This window comes from Dendrobates tinctorius, unplaced genomic scaffold, assembly GCF_039654945.1.
Source record: "Dendrobates tinctorius isolate UK_male_01 unplaced genomic scaffold, ASM3965494v1 ptg000054l, whole genome shotgun sequence".
NCBI lineage: Eukaryota > Metazoa > Chordata > Amphibia > Anura > Dendrobatidae > Dendrobates > Dendrobates tinctorius.
In genome coordinates, this window is record NW_027361722.1 from 13,272,316 (window position 1) to 13,295,997 (window position 23,682).

Sequence of the window (23,682 nt, forward strand, 5' to 3'; positions counted from 1 at the left end):
CTGCTCCCACTCCTCTCCTCCTCCTGCTCTGCACTCTCTCCTCTCTCCTGCTCTGCTCCCTCTCCTCTCTCCTGCTCTGCTCCCTCTCCTCCTCCTCCTCCTGCCTGCTCTGCTCCCTCTCCTCTCTCCTGCTCTGCTCCCTCTCCTCTCCTCCTCCTGCTCTGCACCCTCTCCTCCTCCTCTCTCCTGCTCTGCTCCCTCTCCTCTCTCCTGCTCTGCTCCCTCTCCTCTCTCCTCCTGCCTGCTCTGCTCCCTCTCCTCCTCCTCCTGCCTGCTCTGCTCTCTCTCCTCTCTCCTCCTGCTCTGCTCTCTCTCCTCTCTCCTCCTGCCTGCTCTGCTCCCTCTCCTCTCTCCTCCTGCCTGCTCTGCTCCCTCTCCTCTCTCCTGCTCTGCTCCCTCTCCTCCTCCTGCCTGCTCTGCACTCTCTCCTCCTGCCTGCTCTGCTCCCTCTCCTCTCTCCTCCTCCTGCCTGCTCTGCTCCCTCTCCTCTCTCCTCCTCCTCCTGCTCCCTCTCCTCCTGCCTCCTCTGCACCCTCTCCTCCTCCTGCCTGCTCTGCTCCCTCTCCTCCTCCTGCCTGCTCTGCACTCTCTGCTCCCTCTCCTGCTCTGCTCCCTCTCCTCTCTCCTCCTGCCTGCTCTGCTCCCTCTCCTCCTCCTCCTGCCTGCTCTGCTCTCTCTCCTCTCTCCTCCTCCTGCTCTGCTCTCTCTCCTCTCTCCTCCTGCCTGCTCTGCTCCCTCTCCTCTCTCCTCCTGCCTGCTCTGCTCCCTCTCCTCTCTCCTGCTCTGCTCCCTCTCCTCCTCCTGCCTGCTCTGCACTCTCTCCTCCTGCCTGCTCTGCTCCCTCTCCTCTCTCCTCCTCCTGCCTGCTCTGCTCCCTCTCCTCTCTCCTCCTCCTCCTGCTCCCTCTCCTCCTGCCTCCTCTGCACCCTCTCCTCCTCCTGCCTGCTCTGCTCCCTCTCCTCCTCCTGCCTGCTCTGCACTCTCTGCTCCCTCTCCTGCTCTGCTCCCTCTCCTCTCTCCTCCTCCTCCTGCTCTGCTCCCTCTCCTCTCTCCTGCTCTGCTCCCTCTCCTCCTCCTGCCTGCTCTGCTCCCTCTCCTCCTGCCTCCTCTGCACCCTCTCCTCCTCCTGCCTGCTCTGCTCCCTCTCCTCCTCCTGCCTGCTCTGCACTCTCTCCTCTCTCCTGCTCTGCTCCCTCTCCTCCTCCTGCCTGCTCTGCACTCTCTCCTCCTGCCTGCTCTGCTCCCTCTCCTCTCTCCTCCTCCTCCTGCTCTGCTCCCTCGCCTCCTCTGCACCCTCTCCTCCTCCTGCCTGCTCTGCTCCCTCTCCTCCTCCTGCTGGTCCTGGATAAGATGCTTTGGGTTGGAGCAGCAGCTGGCGGGGATGTGGTTGCAGTGACTTCTGCAGGCGGCTGTGATGAACGCTTTTCATCCATTCCGACTTTGACCATTCTTCAGCCCGATGCCTGGAGGAGACGAGGGGGGGATGAGCCCCTGACTTTTCGGCGGTAGCCGGTGTAGCCGCGTCTCTCACTGCTGCCTCTCCCGCAGCCAATCAGCGGCCGCTGCTCCCGGTCTCCCGTACAGACCTCCCCGCCATTCAGATTTAAATGCCGGCAGTGCCTCGTCCCCAGACTCCGGCGTGACACGAGCCGGGGAGGACGCACCGATCCGCACCGCACCGATCCGCACCGCACCGCAGCTGCCTCCTTATTTTCTCGGCTTTGCCATTTTCTCGCGCAGTGATCAGAGGAGCTCGGGGGGCGCAGTGATAACAGGGGTCCTCCCCGCCTGTCAGCTGCATTGTGTGGACTGAGGCTTGGAAACCTGCGTCTAGAGACGGGCAGAATGCTGCATGCACCCGGGGCTGCCATCCCCCCAGTGTAGGAGCCCCCCGACCACCTGCAGGGGAGCAGTCAGGGGGTCTCCGCACCTTCCACCGGGCTGGACACAATGAAGCAGCCTCCTTCAGCCAGGTACGTGCTGCACCCCTTCATACTCTCCTTCAGTTTGGGGGTTTGCTGGGTGGGGGGCAAAGGCTATCGTTCATTTTGCCTTCCTAGTCCTCTGGAGACCCTGGAGGAGGCAGAGTGACTCAATGGCGCCCCCTCTGGCTCCATCCAGCTGTGCCCTTGGTGATTGTCAGCTCTTCTGCCAAGGAGACCCTCAATCTAAGTCATTGCATCATGGAGATAATGGGGATCAGGAAAGGATGTGATGCCCCTTATTGGGGGGTAGATGGGAAGAATTTTTTACCTAATTGGCATTAGAGGGTTAAATGGTACCTTTATTTTTTTTTTTGTTACCTAAAGTCATGTGACTTTATTTCTCATTATATTGGTGACCACTAATATCACTTCATAGCATTTCATATTGTAAATTCTTCTTAAAGAGACAGCGCGCGCCCTTCGTGTAGCAATTCCACCTTTGCAGATTGCTGTGGCTTTTGTTGCCAACTACAAAGTCAACGAACGGTTGGGTATTGTTGTCCAAAGGGAAATACTTTTTATTTTTTTAATTTATTTTTATTTTATTTATTATAATATTCTATATTTTATTATTATTTTATTATATTTATTATGTTATTATATATTTTATTTAATATATTATATTATTTTATTTCTATATTTTATTTTATATATATATAATATATAATTTTTTTTTTTTTTTTTTTTAAAGTGCAAAATTTACAGCCTGGGGGTAAAACAAGAGCAAAATCCATCTGCGGGCAGTAGCGATGTTTCTCATGAATATGTCTAGGAATGTGTGCAAAATGCTTTTGCATATGGGATCATTTGCATGCAGTAGTGATATACTGTATACCTTAGGGGTCAGGTTTTATCTCTTTACACCCCTTAGTAGCACCTATAAAATAGATTATCTTCCAATAATAATTTTTTTCCCCCCTCCCACCACTTAAAGATTTACATGGGGGTCCTCAGTCTTTTTTCTTCCACTATATACAGAGCGAGGGGGGATAAAGGTCAGATGTTACATTGATGGCTGCAGGACCGATGTCTGACAACCCTGATCCCGCAGGTGACAACTTCTCCTCTAGGTGCATCTTATGATATTTGTTCCAGAGCTGGAGACATTCTCCGCACATTCCGCTTCTTGGTGATACAAGTTTCTTTATTTCCTGAAAACCAACAAAATTAAATGTGACTTTTATATGTGCGACAAAGTAAGGACGTTTCCACCCCCCTGGGGTCTTCATCACAATGTCGCTGCAAATCAAGAAGACAGAAGAAGTGAATAATATAATGATCACAGGGCATCAATCAGCAATATGTGTCCGATATCCCATAGGAATCAGAGGTGTAATCGAGGTGCGGTACAGACGGACAATATATACAAGCAGAAACAGCAGAAATGGAAAAGCAAAAAATCAAAGAAAACATGAACAAAATAAATACAACAGATAATAAAGTCAGAGACATCGCCTGATAAAGGCTATTAACCCGAGGATCCAACTGGAATATGACAGTCATAACGCCGCCATGTGCATATATATATAGCAAATAGAGCGAGATCGTAGTATCCAACCGGTGTCAGGTTGTGGGATTACACAACAATGAGGGTAAATATATGGAGAAAGCCGACGGTGGGAGATGGGGAGGAGAAGAACTGGAGCCACTGCTGTAAAGAAATGACAGTGTATGGGAAATGTATCGAGTAGGAGCATCGAGGCTCACTAGGGAGGCATAGAGGCTCATACTGGGAGGCATAGAGGCTCATACTGGGAGGCATAGAGGCTCATACTGGGAGGCATAGAGGCTCATACTGGGAGGCATAGAGGCTCACTAGGGAGGCATAGAGGCTCATACTGGGAGGCATAGAGGCTCACTAGGGAGGCATAGAGGCTCATACTGGGAGGCATAGAGGCTCATTACTCCCAGTTGGCGGCTCCAGTTCTTCTCCTCCCCATCTCCCACCGTCGGCTTTCTCCATATATTTACCCTCATTGTTGTGTAATCCCACAACCTGACACCGGTTGGATACTACGATCTCGCTCTATTTGCTATATATATGCACATGGCGGCGTTATGACTCTGTGTCATATTCCAGTTGGATCCTCGGGCTAATAGCCTTTATCAGGTGATGTCTCTGACTTTATCTGTTGTATTTATTTTGCTGAATTGTATCCAAGTTTGTTTATTTTTCTTTGATTTTTTGCTTTTCCATTTCTGCTGTTTCTGCTTGTATATATTGTCCGTCTGTACCGCACCTCGATTACACCACTGATTCCTATGGGATATCGGACACATATTGCTGAGTGATGCCCTGTGATCATTATATTATTCACTTATTCTGTCTTCTTGATTTGCAGCGACATTGTGATGAAGACCCCAGGGGGGTGGAAACATCCTTACTTTGTTGCACATATAAAAGTCACATTTAATTTTGTTGGTTTGCAAGAAATAAAGAAACTTGTATCGCCAAGAAGCGGAATGTGCGGAGAATGTCTCCAGCCCTGGTCCTGGGGTCTCAGGCCCCTTCCCACCTCGACATTTGGACCGAGTGCACCACAATCTTCCACCATAATATTTGATCCAAACTAATGCAAAGTACTGAGCTCAGAAAGAATTTACTGGGTTTCGTTACTATTTTTTTTTTTACTCTACTTTATGCCTTTTTTTTGTAAGGGGAATTGGCCTTTAATGAGAGCTGCAGCTGAAATGGCGTGGGATTTATAAAGTATCCGTGTAGGAAGGTGAGGAGCAGTCCTGGACATTGTGTGCCCACCTTTAGGGGCTTCTCCTATAACCTAAGTAGAAGAGCGCAGTGTAACAATTCCCACCATGGATGATTGATAACCATTGTATATACTCCTTGTATTTAGTGAAATCCTCTGCATTTTACACTGTGTATCCCGGACAATTCCCATATTCTGCCAAGGAAAATATTCAGAATTGAGAGTCTTCAGTGGTTGATCCCTTTTAATGGCTAACTGAGAAGATGGTAACACATTGCAGCTTTCGAGACTACTCAGGTCTCTTCATCAGGCATAGACTAATACAACATCTGAAGAATCACATATTTATACACAGCACAGAAAGAAATAATGCAATAGACAAGTGACATGAAGCCGAACTATCATTATGGGAGAGGGATAAACAGTTGTGGTCACAAATATTGGAACAGTTCATAGATAAGGAGTGTGAATGTTTTATTGTCCTCTGATTGGGGTCTGGTTCTGTGTTGTGATGCCCCCATAAGGTGTGAGGGGCAAATTCCTTAATTAATGTAATAAGACATAAATCCATGTGACACATTGATTCCTGCATTGAGAGTGTCAAAGGTCGTCATGAGTTTGTACTCCCAGACTCTTCTGTTTCTCTGAGATGTGAAGTTACCTTTTAATACAAGTAATTTCATATCCATGGTGCTGTGATCAGGCATACAAAAATGTTTTGTCACAGGTAGGTCCATTCTTTTTCCGCTTATTGTGTGACGATGAGAATTCTGCCAGTTATGTACGGAGATCAGACAGAAATATGGAGGGCAGGGACGTAACTACCGCGGTCTCACCGGTCGCAGCTGTGACGGGGCCCGGAGTGCTTAGGGGCCCGCTCGCGAGTTGGACTTCCAAGGTGAGCTGTGTAGTGGGCGTGTCAGTGGAGTAGCAGCCTCTGGGAGCTGCAGCCGCTCATTGGCTCTGCAGCTCCGTGCTTTGATTGGCTGCCAGGCAGGCTAGAAGGTGGAAGGCGCACATTCAGGAGTGCGCGATGGCTGTTCTGTGCACACAGGACCTGTGATGAGGTCACAGGAGGGGAGGAGTCAGTGGTTACATGATCAGGGGCCTCGGTGTATGCAGGATTCTGCTGTGCTGGTTGCCATGGTGCTGGATGAGGGTAAGTTTATGTGTGGGGTCAGGAGGGCTTTACAGGGTGGATGTAGCAGAGCCATGTGTGTACGAGGTGTACAGAACAGAGCTGCGTGTGTGCAAGGTGTACGGAGCGGAGCCGTGTGTGTACGAGGTGTACAGAGCAGAGCCGTGCGTGTACGAGGTGTACGGAGCGGAGCCGTGTGTGTACGAGGTGTACGGAGAGGAACCGTGTGTGTACGAAGTGTACGGAGCGCAGCCGCGTGTGTACTAAGTGTACAGAGCAGAGCCGCATGTGTACGAGGTGTACAGAGCAGGGCCGCGTGTGTACGAGGTGTACAGAGCAGGGCCGCGTGTGTACGAGGTGTACAGAGCAGAGCCGCGTGTGTACAAGATGTACGGAGCGCAGCCGTGTGTGTACGAAGTGTACGGAGCGCAGCCGTGTGTGTACGAAGTGTACGGAGCGCAGCCGTGTGTGTACGAAGTGTACGGAGCGCAGCCGTGTGTGTACGAGGTGTACGGAGAGGAACCGTGTGTGTACGGAGCGCAGCCGTGTGTGTACGAGGTGTACGGAGAGGAACCGTGTGTGTACGAAGTGTACGGAGCGGAGCCGTGTGTGTACGAGGTGTACGGAGCGCAGCCGTGTGTGTACGAGGTGTACGGAGAGGAACCGTGTGTGTACGGAGCGCAGCCGTGTGTCTACGAGGTGTACGGAGAGGAACCGTGAGTGTACGAAGTGTATGGAGCGCTGCCGTGTGTGTAAGAGGTGTACAGAGAGGAACCGTGTGTGTACGAAGTGTACGGAGAGGAGTCGTGTGTGTACGAGGTGTACGGAGCGCAGCCATGTGTGTAGTAAGTGTACGGAGCGGAGCCGTGTGTGTACGAGGTGTACGGAGAGGAACCGTGTGTGTACGAAGTGTACGGAGCGCAGCCGTGTGTGTACTAAGTGTACAGAGCAGAGCCGCATGTGTACGAGGTGTACAGAGCAGGGCCGCGTGTGTACGAGGTGTACAGAGCAGAGCCGCATGTGTACAAGATGTACGGAGCGCAGCCGTGTGTGTACGAAGTGTACGGAGCGCAGCCGTGTGTGTACAAGGTGTACGGAGAGGAGTCGTGTGTGTACGAGGTGTACGGAGCGGAGCCGCGTGTGTACGAGGTGTACGTAGTGGAGATGTGCGTGTACAAGTTGTATGGAGCGGAGATGTAAGTGTATTTTGGTATGGGGGGCCCATTTGAAAGTTCGCACCGTGGCCCATAACTTTGTAGTTACGTCACTGATGGAGGGTAAGTGGTCACCTCCGGGGTCCTGAATTTGTGGGATTCTTCCAGGATCAAAGATTTGTTCTACAAAACAAAAATATTAACTGGGTGATATGTCATCATAGGAAATTGTCACCAATCTGTGAGACATAACGAGATTAGACTGTCAGCCTCGTAGACGACAGAAATATTCTGTGTACAGAGATGAAGAATAAAAGGAGAGAAAGATACAACTGGGATATATAGATAAAGATACATAATATATAGAAAGATAGATGATAAGAAATAAATAGACGGACAGATACTTGTAGACAGAGAGAGATAGATAATAGATGATAGACATATAATATATATATATGATAGATAATAGATATATATAGATGATAGATCCTAGTAATATAGGCTGGATGTGAGGTCTGTTTGTCTCTCCCGGTAATATAGGCTGGATATGAGGTCTTTGTCTAGAAATGATATGGCCATTCCTCCAAAGTGTCCCAGGAGCTGTTTTTAAACAAGACAGTGCCTTATGTTACTCGTGATACTGTGAGGCACCTGTGTGCCTTAACCTGCTCTTATGGCTGAAGCGTCTCTGGACTTGTCATTGGTTGGTGATTACACAGGAGCTGCCAGCAGTGGATCTTGATGATTTAACCAAGTGCATTCAGTGGCAGAACCTTCCTCAGGTGACCATTAATAACCTCAGTGATAGCAGCCGAGGAAGTGCCGGGATTTCTGCACATGAATTATACTTCTCATAGTCTTTTCCTGCTTGATGTTGTAATCACAATGTTGGAGTGTATATAGAGATACATAGATGTCAAACAGACAGACAGGAAAGAACATCATACATTTGGGCCTTTTTCACCATTTCTGATTTCTTTTACATTAGTATTCAGCTTTATAGCCACTAAGGACTCTTCATCTGTCATCTAATATAAAGCCGAGAAATATCCGCACAGATTCTGTCTCCTCGCGATTTATCCTCATGTTCTACTCATGTATAGTAGTGTGCAAAAATGTGGAAAAAAATGCTACAAAGTAAGAAGCTTTGTAAAGTGCTGTGGAATATGTTGGTGCTATAGAAATAAAATGATTGTTAATGCTTTAAAGGGAATCTGTCACCTGAATTTGGCGGGCTATTTAAATGACTTCTGTCTGGTCTGATGGGCGGTGCTTCCTATCAATTCCTCCTCCCCATCCTTGGCTGCCGTCCGCAATATTTTCTGGAATTTGAGTAGGTGTACGCCATAGTCCGCGCGTGCGCAATGCAATCTTGCCTCGCGCACACGCAGTATGCTTTGCCCAACTGCGGGCAAAGCCTAAAAGCATTACTGCCAATGCGCTGGTTAACTGTGTCCCGGAAGTATTTAGCTGTGTTCAGGGACATAGTTAACCGGCGCATGCGCAGTAATGTTTTTAGGCTTTGCCCGCAGTTGGGCAAAGCATACTGTGCGTGCGCGAGGCAAGATTGCATTGCGCACACGCGAACTATGGCGTACACCTACTCAAATTCCAGAAAATATTGCGGACGGCAGCCAAGGATGGGGAGGAGGAATGGATAGGAAACACCGCCCATCGGACCGGACAGAAGTCATTTAAATAGCATGCCAAATTCAGGTGACAGATTCCCTTTAAAAAGTAGAAATATTCGTTTATTTTTAGTATTTGAAAAATGCAAAGTAATTGAACAAAATAGAAATGTAAGGCTGTGTGCACACGTAGCGATTTTTAAGCGTTTTTGCCGCGATTTTCGGCGCGAAAACGCTGCGAAAACCAGGGCTGTGGGGTCGGAGTCGGAGTCGGTGCTCATTTTGGTGGAGTCGGAGTTGGAGTCGGTATAAAATGGACCGACTCCGACTCCTAAAATATATAATAAATTGAGTACAGTAGTTCAATGCAGGATGTGCTGAATATTTTTTCATAGGAGTTTGGGAAAGTTATGAAATGTCCTATAAATGGCTGTTATATTCCTGATCTAAGGCTACATTCACACACAGCGTTTTTCCTGTGTTTTTTGAGGATACGTTTTTCAGCTGCAAAAGCAGATCATCTTTTTAAAAAAACTGCATCACCTGAAAGGTTTTTGAGCTCATAGATAATGTTTTCAATAGCAAAAGCAGATTAGAAATCTGCTCTATCTATATATCCATTTATCCATATCTGTCTATCCATATCGTATCTGTACCAAAAAGAATGAAAACCGGGTAGTACACCAATATATATTCTGTTCTATCTAAATATCTTGATTATTGGATCATAAAAATGATTAAATGTCTGAGGTTCACATTGTACTACAATAAATTTTTCACTTAAATATAAGCAATATGTGTGGGGGTCGGAGTCGTGGAGTCGGAGTCGGAGTTGGAGTCGGAGTCGGTGTAAGGGAAATTGAGGAGTCGGAGTCGGAGTCGCAGGTTTGGCTTACCGACTCCACAGCCCTGGCGAAAACGCTTAAAAATCGTGTACAGAACGCACCCCATGCATTCCTATGGCATTCCGCACATGCTGTGCTAATGCTGCGCTTTTTTCCGCGGCGGAATCGCAAAGAATTGCCGCGATTCCGCACCCATAGGAATGCATGAGAATCGCTTACTTCCCGCATGTGGCTATGCCCACCATGCGGGAAGTTAAGTGTCTCATGTGCGGTTGGTACCCACGGTGTGGAGGAGAGGAGACTGTCCTCCAGGCCCTGGGTACCATACCCCTGTAAAAAAAAGAATAAAAAATAAAAAATCGGGGTATATTTACCTTCCGGCGTCACGCTCTGCATTCCCGGCCTCAGCGTTGCCAGTAATGCCTTGCGGCAAGGCCCTGTAATGACGTAGTCTCGCGTGACTCTAGCGGTCTCGCGAGATCGCTATAGCAACGCGAGACTACGTCATCACAGGTCTCGCAAGGCATTACTGGCAACGCTGTGGCCCGGGAATGCAGCGCGGGACGCCGGAAGGTAAATATACCCCGATTTTTTTTATTTTTTTTAGCATTTTAACATCCTATCTTTTACTATTGATGCCGCATAGGCAGCCTCAATAGTAAAAACCTGGTCACACTTGTCAAACACTATGTTTGACGAGTGTGACCAACCTGTCAATCACTTTCCAAGCGATGCTTAAAATCGCTTGGAAAGTGCTTGAATATCGCACGCGAAAATCGCGTCAAAATCGCGATCATGATCGCGGTGAAATCGCGCGGAAAAAAACGCACGATTTCTGGGAAGGAGTCCGGTTTTTAGTGAGCGTTTTAAAACGCTACGTGTGCCCACAGCCTAAAACTCATCAGTATCTGGTGACCACCCGTCACCTCCATCATCAGTATCTGGTGACCGCCCGTCTCCTCCATCATCAGTATCTGGTGACCACCCGTCACCTCCATCATCAGTATCTGGTGACCGCCCGTCTCCTCCATCATCAGTATCTGGTGACCGCCCGTCACCTTCATCATCACGCCTGTCCCCTCCGTCATCAGTATCTGGTGACCACCCGTCACCTTCATCATCAGTGTCTGGTGACCGCTTGTTGCCTTCATCATCAGTATCTGGTGACCACCCGTCACCTCCATCATCCGTATCTGATGACCACCCGTCACCTCCATCATCAGTATCTGATGACCGCCTGTCCCATCCATCATCAGTATCTGGTGACCGCCCGTCGCCTCCATCATCAGTATCTGGTGACCGCCTGTCCCCTCCATCATCAGTATCTGGTGACCACCCGTCACCTTCATCATCAGTATCTGGTGACCGCCCGTCACCTTCATCATCACGCCTGTCCCCTCCGTCATCAGTATCTGGTGACCACCCGTCACCTTCATCATCAGTGTCTGGTGACCGCTTGTTGCCTTCATCATCAGTATCTGGTGACCACCCGTCACCTCCATCATCCGTATCTGATGACCGCCTGTCCCATCCATCATCAGTATCTGGTGACCGCCCGTCGCCTCCATCATCAGTATCTGGTGACCGCCTGTCCCCTCCATCATCAGTATCTGGTGACCGCCCGTCGCCTCCATCATCAGTATCTGATGACCGCCCATCTCCTCCATCATCAGTATCTGGTGACTGCCCATCTCCTCCATCATCAGTATCTGTTGACTGCCCGTCTCCTCCATCATCAGTATCTGGTGACCGCCTGTGGCCTCCATCATCAGTATCTGGTGACCGCCTGTCGCCTCCATCATCAGTATCTGGTGACCGTCCGTCACCTTCATCATCAGTATCTGGTGACCGTCCGTCACCTTCATCATCAGTATCTGGTGACCGCCTGTCCCCTCCGTCATCAGTATCTGGTGACCACCCGTCACCTTCATCATCAGTATCTGGTGACCGTCCGTCACCTTCATCATCAGTATCTGGTGACCGCCTGTCCCCTCCGTCATCAGTATCTGGTGACCACCCGTCACCTTCATCATCAGTATCTGGTGACCGCCCGTCGCCTCCATCATCAGTATCTGTTCATGTCATGCCTGGAGAGAAATGATGGTACCCTTAAAGGGATAAACTGAAGCAGATGACTCCAGGATTAGTGACGTTTGCGTTTTTTATATGCATTATAGTCGAGGGTTGGTGGGCGCCATTCTTATTTGGGGTTCTTCCTCTACCTCCTCCGTTAGCAGAATGGGAATATTTGTTCCTTCTCGTGTCTTCAGGACCCTGGAAAAGGATTTTCATTACTAATAATTCTTCCCCAAAGAAATGCATGCATGTGGTGGAGGCGGCCTCCATCCTGGCCGGACATTTCTACCATCTGTCCAAGACTTGTCATGATGGATGGACGGAGGGAGGCTGGGGGCCTGGACTCAAATCCCACCAAGGACAACATCTGTGAGGCGTCTGTATGTTCTCCCCGGGTTTCCTCCGGGTTCTCGGGTTTTCTCCCACACTCCAGAGACTGATGGCGAATGAAGATTGTGAGACACAACTGATGATCCATTATCATCCTGTTCCCATAGACTTCAACGATAAACCAAAAATACAGGTCCAGATGCAGATTATTTGGCCAGAAAAAAACAAAAGTTATGCAGACATACAAAAATGTATGGCAAATAGAAAGGAGGCAGATGGACGACAATCAGGACGTCAGTCCAAATCCAAAAGAAAGGATCTTGTAACTGGAACATTTTATTTTTGCTTCTGTCGTCTCAAAACGGAACGTAAAATGGAAATAAATTCTGTACATAAAATCAGAACCCAAGATAATGCTGTGTAAGCCAACATGAGAAATAAAGCTACGGTAGACAAATAATAGATAATGGATAGATAATAGATGGATAGATAATAGATAGATGATAATAGATAAATATGTTAATAATAAGCTGTTAGAATGATTCATTCTAAGCACCAATCGTTATATCTACCCAATCGGTAATTCTCTTCTCTCATTACATGATCTCATTGATCGTTGCTCCGCGGACTGTTAACATCTCGCTGTCAGACACATGGAAGATTCCGCAGTCAGCAATCAATAATCTGAAGTGTTCAGATTGTTAAGAATGAGTGAAATGTGTATTACTGCCTGACCCCGCTACCCGACCCCGCTGCCTGACCCCGCTACCTCATCCCACCGCCTGACCCCGCTACCTCATCCCACCGCCTGACCCCTCTACCCGACCCCTCTACCTGACCCTGCTACCTCATCCCGCCGCCTGACCCTGCCACCTGACCCCACTACCTGATCCCGTTAAATGATCCGCTGCCTGACCCCTCTACCTGACCCCTCTACCTGACCCTGCTACCTCATCCCGCCACCTGACTCCGCTACCTGGCCCCGCTACTTGATCCCGTTAAATGATCCGCTACCTGACCCCACTGCCTGATCCCACTAAATGATCCGCTACCTGATCCCACTAAATGATCTGTCTACCTGATCCTGCTACCTGGCTGCAGCTGAGCTTTGTACCAGAGTAGCTGAGCTCTGGGATGCTGTATGTTGGTTGCTACAATGTATCTGTGCAGTTATCAGCTTTCAGTTTGGGGTTCAGCATTTGCTATTTCATCTCGCAATGCCTGCACTGATGCATTGCAACAAACCCCCAGCTGTGAGACATTAGGTCTGGTGAAGGGTGTCTGGATTGTGTCTCTTCATTATTCTGCAGCTGTACTGGGGGTCTTGGCTTTTGGGGAGATTTAATAATCTGGTCGGGTACACAAGCAATTAACTCGCTGCCCACCATGGTTAATATTTCATGTCCCTGGAAGTGTAATGCCGATATTCCGCTGCTCGATGCCAGGAAAGCTGCGCGCTTATGGCCGTGTATTTCCCCTGGCACATGGAGGGTCTTCTGGTATATAATGGGCCACCTGTCACAAGCTGCTGCCCACAGGCGCCGGGCCGACGTCCCTTCCCACATCAAGCCATTCCCTTAAAGGGACAGGCAGACTTAAAAAAATATTACAATCAATAATTCAAAGATTAGCACATTTTATTATAATAATATAGAAATTAAATAAAGCAGCTGATTTTGTTGGAGCGGTCACTTTAAGAAATTCCTCAATGTGAAAAGTGCCCGCATGCCTCCACCAACACATGAAAATCGACAGCCTCCAGACCCAGGGGCCAAGAGTCCGACAGAGCCTCATTCATCGCTGCCAAACTGGGAAAGTGATTTTTAGGCAGCGACCTTTCCATGGGCAGCAGAATGAATGTCACGTACAGCGCCCTCTGGTGGAACACAAAGCACTCCGCACCCCAAAAAACAATGTGCCGCATCTGTCAGTGGATTCTATAATCCCCCCCCCCAAAGATCGGAAAGGAGCGTCTGTAAATATAAGCGATTCTCTGTGAGGTCAGAAAAGAAGAAACTTTTTGTAAGTAATATTTTTTTGAATTTTATTCCAGCCTGCAGTGTAAAGAATCAGGGTTTATTCTGCATACAGTAAAGCACAGAGCGCAGCTCTGCAGAATATAATTATTATAATACATTTTTATAGCGCCATTTATTCCATGGCGCTTTACATGTGAAAAGGGGCAAATATAGACAAGTACAATAAGATACAAGACTCACACACAAGTACAGAAGGAGAGGGGACCCTGCCCGCGAGGGCTCACAGTCTACAGGGATGGGTGAGGATACAGTAGGAGAGGGTAGAGCTGGTCGTGCAGTGGTTCAGCAGACTGAGGATCACTGCAGGTTGTAGGCTTGTCGGAACAGGTGAGTCTTCAGGTTCTTCTTGAAGGTTTCCATGGTAGGCGAAAGTCTGATGTGTTGGGGTAGGGAGTTCCAGAGTAGGGGGGAAGCACAGGAGAAGTCTTGTATGCGGTTGTGGGAAGAAGAGATAAGGGGAGAGTAGAGAAGAAGATCTTGAGATGATCGAAGGTTGCGTGTGGGTAGGTACCTGGAGACCATGTCACAGATGTATGGAGACAGGTTGTGGATGGCTTTGTATGTCATGGTTAGGGTTTCGAACTATAGCCTCTGGATGATAGGAAGCCAATGAAGGGCTTGGCAGAGAGGAGAGGCTGGGGAATAGCGGGGGGACAGGTGGATTAGTTGGGCAGCAGAGTGTAGGATGTATTGGAGTGTTGCCAGAGTGTTGGAGGGGAAGCCACAGAGTAGGAGGTTGCAGTAGTCGAGGCGGGAGATGATAAGGGCGTGCACTAGTGTCTTTGTGGTTTCATGGTTGAGGAATGCATGGATCCGGGAAATATTTTTGAGTTTGAGACGGCAGGAGGAGGCGAGGGCTTGGATATGTGGTTTGAAAGAGAGTGCAGAGTCGAGGATCACCCCAAGGCACCGAGCGTGCGGGACTGGCGAAAGAGAGCAGCCATTGACATTGATGGATAGGTCGGGTGGAGGGGTAGAGTGAGATGGGGGAAAGATGATGAATTCTGTTTAGTCCATGTTCAGTTTGAGAAAGCGAGCAGAAAACATGGCTGAGATAGCAGACAGACATTGTGGGATGTCAGTCAGTAAGGAGGTGAGGTTGGGTCCAGATAGGTAGATCTGCGTGTTATCGGCGTAGAGGTGATACTGCAAACCGTGGGATTCTATGAGCTGTCCCAGGCCAAAGGTGTAGATGGAGAAGAGTAGGGGTCCTAGGACAGAGCCTTGGGAACACCGACAGACGGGGTGAGGTGAGGAGGTGGTGTGAGAGGGAGACAGTGAATGTCCGGTCTGTTAGGTATGATGAGATCCAGGATAGGGCCAATCTGTGATGCCAAGAGATGAGAGAGTCTGTAGCAGGAGGGACTGGTCTACGGTGTCGAAGGCAGAGGACAGGTCCAGGAGAAGGAGGACAGAGTAGCGTCGCTTGCTCTTGGCAGTTAGTAAGTCGTTAGTGACTTTAGTTAGGACAGATTCAGTTGAGTGATGCAGTCAGAAGCCAGAATGTAACCGGTCAAAGAGGAACAGGAGGAGAGGTGGGAGGAGAGTTCAAGATGGACATGCTGTTCCAGTAGTTTTGAGGCGTAAGGGAGAAGAGATATCGGGCGATAGACACAGAGGATGGGTCGAGGGAGGGCTTTTTGAGTATAGGTGTGATTGAGGCATGTTTGAAGGATGAGGGATGATGGAGAATATACAGGATGTAACTGACTGCGCCATCAGAATAGTGAGTGCAGCTCTGGAGTATAATACAGGATGTAACTCAGGATTAGTAATGTAATGTATGTACACAGTGATTGCGCCAGCAGAATAGTGAGTGCAGCTCTGGAGTATAATACAGGATGTAACTCAGGATCAGTAATGTAATGTATGTACACAGTGACTGCACCAGCAGAATAGTGAGTGCAGCTCTGGAGTATAATACAGGATGTAACTCAGGATTAGTAATGTAATGTATGTACACAGTGACTGCACCAGCAGAATAGTGAGTGCAGCTCTGGGGTATAATACAGGATGTAACTCAGGATCAGTAATGTAATGTATGTACACAGTGACTGCACAAGCAGAATAGTGAGTGCAGCTCTGGAGTATAATACAGGAGGTAACTCAGGATCAGTCAATGTAATGTATGTACACAGTGACTGCACCAGCAGAATAGTGAGTGCAGCTCTGGAGTATAATAAAGGATGTAACTCAGGATCAGTAATGTAATGTATGTACACAGTGACTGCACCAGCAGAATAGTAAGTGCAGCTCTGGAGTATAATACAGGATGTAACTCAGGGTGAGTAAAGTGACTGAGCTCTTTATACAGTATAATATATGTAGGACATATACACTGCTCAAAAAAATAAAGGGGACACTTAAACAACAGAATATAACTTCAAGTAAATCAAACTTCTGTGAAATCAAACTGTCCACTTAGGAAGCAACACTGACTGACAATCAATTTCACATGCTGTTCTGCAAATGGAATAAACAACAGATGGAAATTATTGGCAATTATCAAGACACCCTCAATAAAGGAGTGGTTCTGCAGGTGGGGACCACAGACCACATCTCAGTGCCAATGCTTTCTGGCTGATGTTTTGGTCACTTTTGAATGTTGGTTGTGGTTTCACACTCATGGCAGCATGAGATGGACTCTACAACCCACACAAGTGGCTCAGGTAGTGCAGCTCATCCAGGATGGCACATCAATGTGACCTGCGGCAAGAAGGTTTGCTGTGTCTGTCAGCGTAGTGTCCAGAGGCTGGAGGCGCTACCATGAGACAGGCCAGTACACCAGGAGTCACGGAGGGGGACGTAGGAGGGCAGCAGGATCGCTACCTCCGCCTTTCTGCAAGGAGGAACAGGAGGAGCACTGCCAGAGCCCTGCAAAATGACTTCCAGCAGGTCACAAATGTGCATGTGTCTGCACAAACGGTTGGAAACCGACTCCATAAGGATGGTCTGAGTGCCCGACATCCACAGATCGTGTTGGGCTGTGAGCACAACCCCCGTGCGGCCCTCCAAAGAAATGCCACCACACACCATTACTGACCCACTGCCAAACCGGTCATGCTGAAGGATGTTGCAGGCAGCAGATCGCTCTCCATGGCGTCTCCAGACTCTGTCACATGTGCTCAATGTGAACCCGCTTTCATCTGTGAAGAGCACAGTGCGCCAGTGGCGAATTTGCCAATCCTGGTGTTCTGTGGCAAATCCCAAGCATCCTGCATGGTGTTGGGCTGTGAGCACAACCCCCATCTGTGGACGTTGGGCCCTCAGACCATCCTCATGGTGTCAGTTTCTAACCATTTGTGCAGACACATGCACATTTGTGGCCTGATGGAGGTAATTTTGCAGGGCTCTGACAGTGTTCCTCCTGTTCCTCCTTGCACAGACGGAGGTAGCGGTCCTACTGCTGGGTTGTTGCACTCCTATGGCCCCCTCCACATCTCCTGGTGTACTGGCCTGTCTCCTGGTAGCGCCTCCAGCCTCTGGACACTGCGCTGACAGACACAGCAAACCTTCTTGCCACAGCTCGCATTGATGTGCCATCCTGGTTGAGCTGCACTACCTGAGCCACTTGTGTGGGTTGTAGAGTCCGTCTCATGCTACCACGAGTGTGAAAGCACAACCAACATTCAAAAGTGACCAAAACATCAGCCGGAAAGCATTGGCACTGAGATGTGGTCTGTGGTCCCCACCTGCAGAACCACTCCTTTATTGAGGGGGGTCTTGATAATTGCCAATAATTTCCATCTGTTGTCTATTCCATTTGCAGAACAGCATGTGAAATTGATTGTCAGTCACTGTTGCTTCCTAAGTGGACAGTTTGATTTCACAGAAGTTTGGTTTACTTGGAGTTATATTCTGTTGTTTAAGTGTTCCCTTTATTTTTTTGAGCAGTGTGTGTATCTGTATATATGTATGTATATATACTGTATATACACATGTAGTGAGACCCCTGTATCTAGTGTTGGAGTCTGTGTTGTGTCTCTCGCACTATGGGCTGCTGCCTCTTTTATACCCTATGTCCGTTGTGTTTCTTGTGTCCCTTTATATTCACCTGCTGTTCTCTCCCATATGTGTGTGGAGGATTTTCATGGCGGCCGGCTCGCAGCGATCCTCTTGTACTCGCCTATGTAAATCCAGGCAGGCTTTATTAATAACTGAGGGGTGTGTGATTGCTCCAGGGGTCTCTTTTTGCATTACACAATGTCTGGACTTTACCTCCCACATGATCTCAAACAATGAACATCGAGCAGGTAGCACATCAGGAAGCGTGAGTCATGAGCGTCGTCAGCCTCATTATGACCCGCAGGGAACATGCTGATGACTCATGAGGGAAAATCACCAAATTTCACCTCTGCAAAAATATCTCAGTACTAAAAATTAGGACCAATTGACAAGACCCTATAATTGGGGCTCTATGGCCCTTACCTGGGGGCCACAGCTAATGGGGCCAAGTTACCCCCAGCACGATCATATGGTTATCAAAGTTATATTATGATCTGTGCTACTTTCCTGTTCGTTCTCAGGCGGCAAAATACATTTCCTATCACTTCAGTTACTGGAAGTGACAGAATGCAGCTCTGGCTGTGACTAGAGTATTGGTTTTGCTGCTTTCATGTTAACTCTCAGGTGGCAGACTCCATATCTCATTGCTTCCTGCTGGGCTAAACTCCCGAACAGCAGAAGTCTAGAGCATTACAGGAGTTTTTCTCCAGCCGTTTCCTATTAATTTGTGCTTTGTAGCAGATTGCAGCTCTGGATGTGACTAGAGCATGACTCCATGTAACATACACGATGGTTTTGCTGATACAGATCCAAACCTTCTGCACGGCCAGTAAAACGATAAAATGTTGTCTTCCTTCAGCCGCCACTAGAGGGAGCTCACTGCATACTGAGGTCAATGTCTGAACAGTGAGCGGTAAACTCTTAAGTCTCCAGCTGAGGGTTTGTTACAATGTAATTCTAAGCAAGCCGAACACAGCAATAGCAGCAAAGCTCAGCGTCCGGTTGGACCGGTTTCTAGACTCTGATACTATCAGACTTTCTCAGCTAATTTGCAGGAGTTGAGAGAAAATCGATGGGAAATGAGCAGCGATGTCGAAGATAATAGCGGGGATCGGTACGTGCTGGAGTCCACCGCTTCTCTAAATTAAATCCTCGGCTTGCAGGCAGCGGTCACCAAATTACAGGATTGTAGGTGACAATTACCCTCATGCTGCGAGTAAAAACCGAGCCAAATTTTACTAGATCTTTAAAAATGGTACTAAAGTTGATTCATACACTGTAACAAATCCTCAGCTGTGTAAGTATGTGACCATGAGGGGGTTAATAAAGGATAATCATTATAATAATAACAATAATACTAATATTCCATTCACTGACAGCAAGCAGAGATCTTGGAAATAGTGAAAATGTTAAAAATAAAAGTATATTGTAAAGTTATAGAACTTTTTGCCATTTTAGCTTCATTCAGTAAAACCAGCTGAAGGTTTGTTGCATTGTATCGGTGTAGGTGACAACTGTCAGGCAGGGTCCCGTCATCCTCCAGGTTGACCCTACCTGGACCTCACGGACCCGGTGGCCGGGGGCCCATTATCCTCCTGTCCTCCGATGGACCAGTCTGAGTTACTTTCTTTATCTCACAGTAGATTGCTTATGCTGACACACTGTAACAAACCCTCAGCAGTGAGAAATGTTAGATTTTTTTTTTTAAGTATTTGGAGACAGAACAAGAACATAAGCATTCATCTCCCCATTAGAGATCATGAAAATAGCGAGAAATTCAGGAAAACACAAAGTTTATTAAAAACTTTCAGAACTTTTTAAGTAAAAAGAAATTAAAGGGACTGACAAGGATTAGAAAAAATAATGGAAATTGGTTCTTCCAAAATCAGCGACACCCCTGTCTATTAAAGTGAATGTTCCAGCACTGCAATACCAAACACAACCTGAAGACAGGGAGGGCGCTGTTTTGGGAAGAAGGCGGATGTTTTACTAATCCAGGACAGCCCCTTTAAGCTGTAATAACGTCCAACCAAAAATTCCCTTTAAGCAGTGTGCACAGAGTGTAGATGTATCTTCTTCATCGCTGGCGGCGGTCACAGTGATCAACGGACGCGGCGCGTTCACAGTCGCGCTGTATTAAGTGATCACACAGCGACTTATGGCGCCATCATAAATTAAAAAGAGGAAATTGGCTGATAAGGGAAAATGTCATCACGAAACGATGCCCCATTCATATCTGGAAGCCGAGAGTCTGATTGAAATTCGCTCCTCTCCTCGCTGATAATTAATTATCCGTTATCTGAGAGCGATTTATAATTGTTCTAAGGAAAGATAATTCTTTACAGAAAGTGGAATATTCAATAGTGGACACATAATAATGGCGGGGTGTAAGGACGGCATATAGTACCTACCTTATAGAGGCAGAACTACCACTGGGTAGAAAGGGGGGACCCCCACAGAATTGTTTCCCTTGCATAGTATTTACATGTAGCCACCACTAGGGGGAGCTCACTGTATACAGATTTATGCATTCACCTCTAGAGGGAGCTCACTACATACAGATCTATACAGCCACCACTAGAGGGAGCTCACTACATACAGATTTATACAGTCACCACTAGGGGGAGCTCACTACATACAGATTTATACAGTCACCTCTAGGGGGAGCTCACTATATAGATTTATACAGTCACCACTAGAGGGAGCTCACTACATACAGATCTATACAGTCACCTCTAGGAGGAGCTCACTACATACAGATTTATACAGTCACCACTAGGGGGAGCTCACTACATACAGATTTATACAGCCACCACTAAGGGGAGCTCACTATATACAGATATATACAGTCACCTCTAGGGGGAGCTTACTACATATAGATTTATACGGCCACCACTAGGGGGAGCTCAATACATACAGATTTATACAGCCACCACTAGAGGGAGGTCACTACATACAGATTTATACAGCCACCACTAGGGGGAGCTCATTGCATAAAGATTTATATAGCCATTCCTAGGGGGAGCTCACTGCCTACAGATTTACACAGCCACTACCAGAGGGCTCTCACAATATTCAGATTTATACAGTCACCACTAGGGGTAGCCCACAGTATTTGATTTTATATAGCTACTACTTGGAGGAGCTCAATACATACAGATTTATACAGCTACCCCTAGAGGGAGATATCTACATACAGATTTATACAGCTACCATTAAGGGGAGCTCATTACACACAGATTTATACGATCACCACTAGAGAAAGCTCACTAAATACAGATTCATACAGTCACCACTAGTGGGAACTCACTAAATGCAGATTTATATAGCAACCAGTAAAAAGAGATCAATATATATAGATTTATACAGCCTCCACTAGGGGGAGCTCACTGCATACAGACCTATACAGCCTCCACTAGGGGGAGCTCACTGCATACAGACCTATACAGCCTCCACTAGGGGGAGCTCACTACACACAGACCTATACAGCCACCACTAGGGGGAGCTCACTGCATACAAACCTATACAGCCACCACTAGGGGGAGCTCACTACATACAGATTTATACAAACTTCACTAGGGGGAGCTCACTGTATACAAATCTATAAAGCCACCACTAGGGGGAGCTCACTACATACAGATTTATACAAACTCCACTAGGGGGAGCTCACTACATACAGATCTATACAGCCACCACTAGGGTGAGCTCACTATATACAGATTTATACAAACTCCACTGGGGGGAGCTCACTGCATACAAACCTATACAGCCACCACTAGGGGGAGCTCACTACATACACACCTATACAGCCACCACTAGGGTGAGCGCACTATATACAGATTTATACAAACTCCACTAGGGGGAGCTCACTACATACAGATCTATACAGCCACCACTAGGCGGAGCTCACTGTATTCAAACCTATAAAGCCACCACTAGGGGGAGCTCACTATATACAGATTTATACAAACTCCACTAGGGGGAGCTCACTGCATACAAACCTATACAGCCACCACTAGGGGGAGCTCACTACATACAGACCTATACAGCCACCACTAGGGGGAGCTCACTGCATATAAACCTATACAGCCACCACTAGGGGGAGCTCACTACATACAGACCTATACAGCCACCACTAGGGTGAGCTCACTATATACAGATTTATACAGACTCCACTAGGGGGAGCTCACTGCATAAAACCTATACAGCCACCACTAGGGGGAGCTCACTACATACAGACCTATACAGCTTCCACTAGGGGGAGCTCACTGGCTGAAATTGCTCTATAATACTAATTACATTGATACTTAGATGTTCTTCTTTAACAACTTAAAGTTTTCTGCTAATTAGATTTCGGTGCACAGGGGCCGGACTGTGCACTGGGTTTTCTCCTCCCGGGTTTTCTCCTCCCTGTCTATGATTCATTGGTCTATTGAATGACAGGTGATTTTTCACTGACTCGCCTTCTCTGTTTGAAATCTGGTGCCAGTGCCGCCATTGCAGATTGAGCTCCCAGCTGCTCTTCGATAAAATGGTGCTGTCATTGCCGTGGGTGGCTCATGGGCCAATGATGTCTTATAGACACGACTGCAAGTGTTTTTCAAAAAATACAAAAGATCGAATGATCTCTATTTTACCCTTTATAGCAAGAAAATAAGCACATTCAATATCGCTGATTTCATAAAAGTCCAAAGTATCAAAATAAAAATGAATCAAACACTGTAAGAAAGAAACTAAATCTGAAAGTCTGTAAAAAAATTCAATAAAAAGCAATCAAAATGTCATATATGCCCCAAAAATGTTACCAATAATCAGTTCACCTTGCAAAAACCAAGTCCTCATACAGTTGCATTGACAGAAAAAAAAAGTTCCAAATCTCAGATTTTTTTTATTTTTTTTTTACAACTTTCCCATTTTTTTTATCACTTAAAAAATATCCAAGTTTGTCATCACCGTAATTGTACTGCCCTATAGAATCAAGATGCTGGGTCATTGAGCAGAAGCCCCCAAAAATATTTTTTCAGTAATTTGTATTGTAAAATAAAGTTATCAGCCTTGTAAGCAGAAGAGTAAAAAAAAAAAATAGCAAAAATTAAAATTGGCCGCAGCAGGAAAAAGTTAAGAAATATTACAAGGTTCTCAATTGTTCGGTAGAACATTTATTAAGGGATTGTCCCTTAATATTTTTATTACAATTTTCATTAAACTTCCAATTTTGCTAATGTATGATAATCCGGTTATCGTTTATTCTCTACACTCCCTGACAGAAGTTACGTCACTTATCGATGTTATGTAAATAAAAGCTTATAACCTGACGTTAAATTCATCCATTGGTTGTATAAATTACTCTTTTGAAAGCTGAAACCCTCCGAAATGTGGTTTAGGTTAAGAAAATAAATTGACATCAATGCAGAATTATTGATCATTTAATGGACACAGAACGGTCAGATTTTGGCAAAACAAATGTTTTGTCGCCCACAGAAAGTTATGTGATATTCAAACAAATAATTAACTTAAAATACAAATCTATGTTGCATAACATTGGTGAATGAAGTTGTGGCGCTATTAGAGTCATATTTAATATTTTGTGTGACTTCCATGAGCTTGAAGGACTGCATCCATGCGGTTCAGCAATGATTCATACAATTTATTAATGAAGTCATCAGGAATAGCGAAGAATGCAGTCTCACCTGCCTCCCAGAGTTCATCTAGATTCTTTGGTTTTGTCTTCCAAGCTTCCTCTTTCATCCGACCCCAAACATGCTCAATGATGT

The 23,682-nt window shown here is 46.9% G+C and overlaps 1 protein-coding gene across 2 annotated transcripts in view; it reads left to right on the forward strand.

Moving 5' to 3' along the window:
* Positions 1-1,456: 1,456 nt before the first annotated feature.
* The window catches only part of LOC141091488 (galactosylgalactosylxylosylprotein 3-beta-glucuronosyltransferase 1-like), a 109,061-nt gene continuing 86,835 nt past the window's right edge, over positions 1,457-23,682 (forward strand). Inside the window, exon 1 of one of the 2 annotated variants that reach the window (XM_073577098.1) lies at positions 1,457-1,973. The gene's annotated coding sequence lies outside the window, so the exon portion shown is untranslated. Of the gene's footprint in view, positions 1,974-3,976; positions 4,096-23,682 lie in introns of those variants that run through there. The other variant, XM_073577099.1, reaches the window with a different exon arrangement.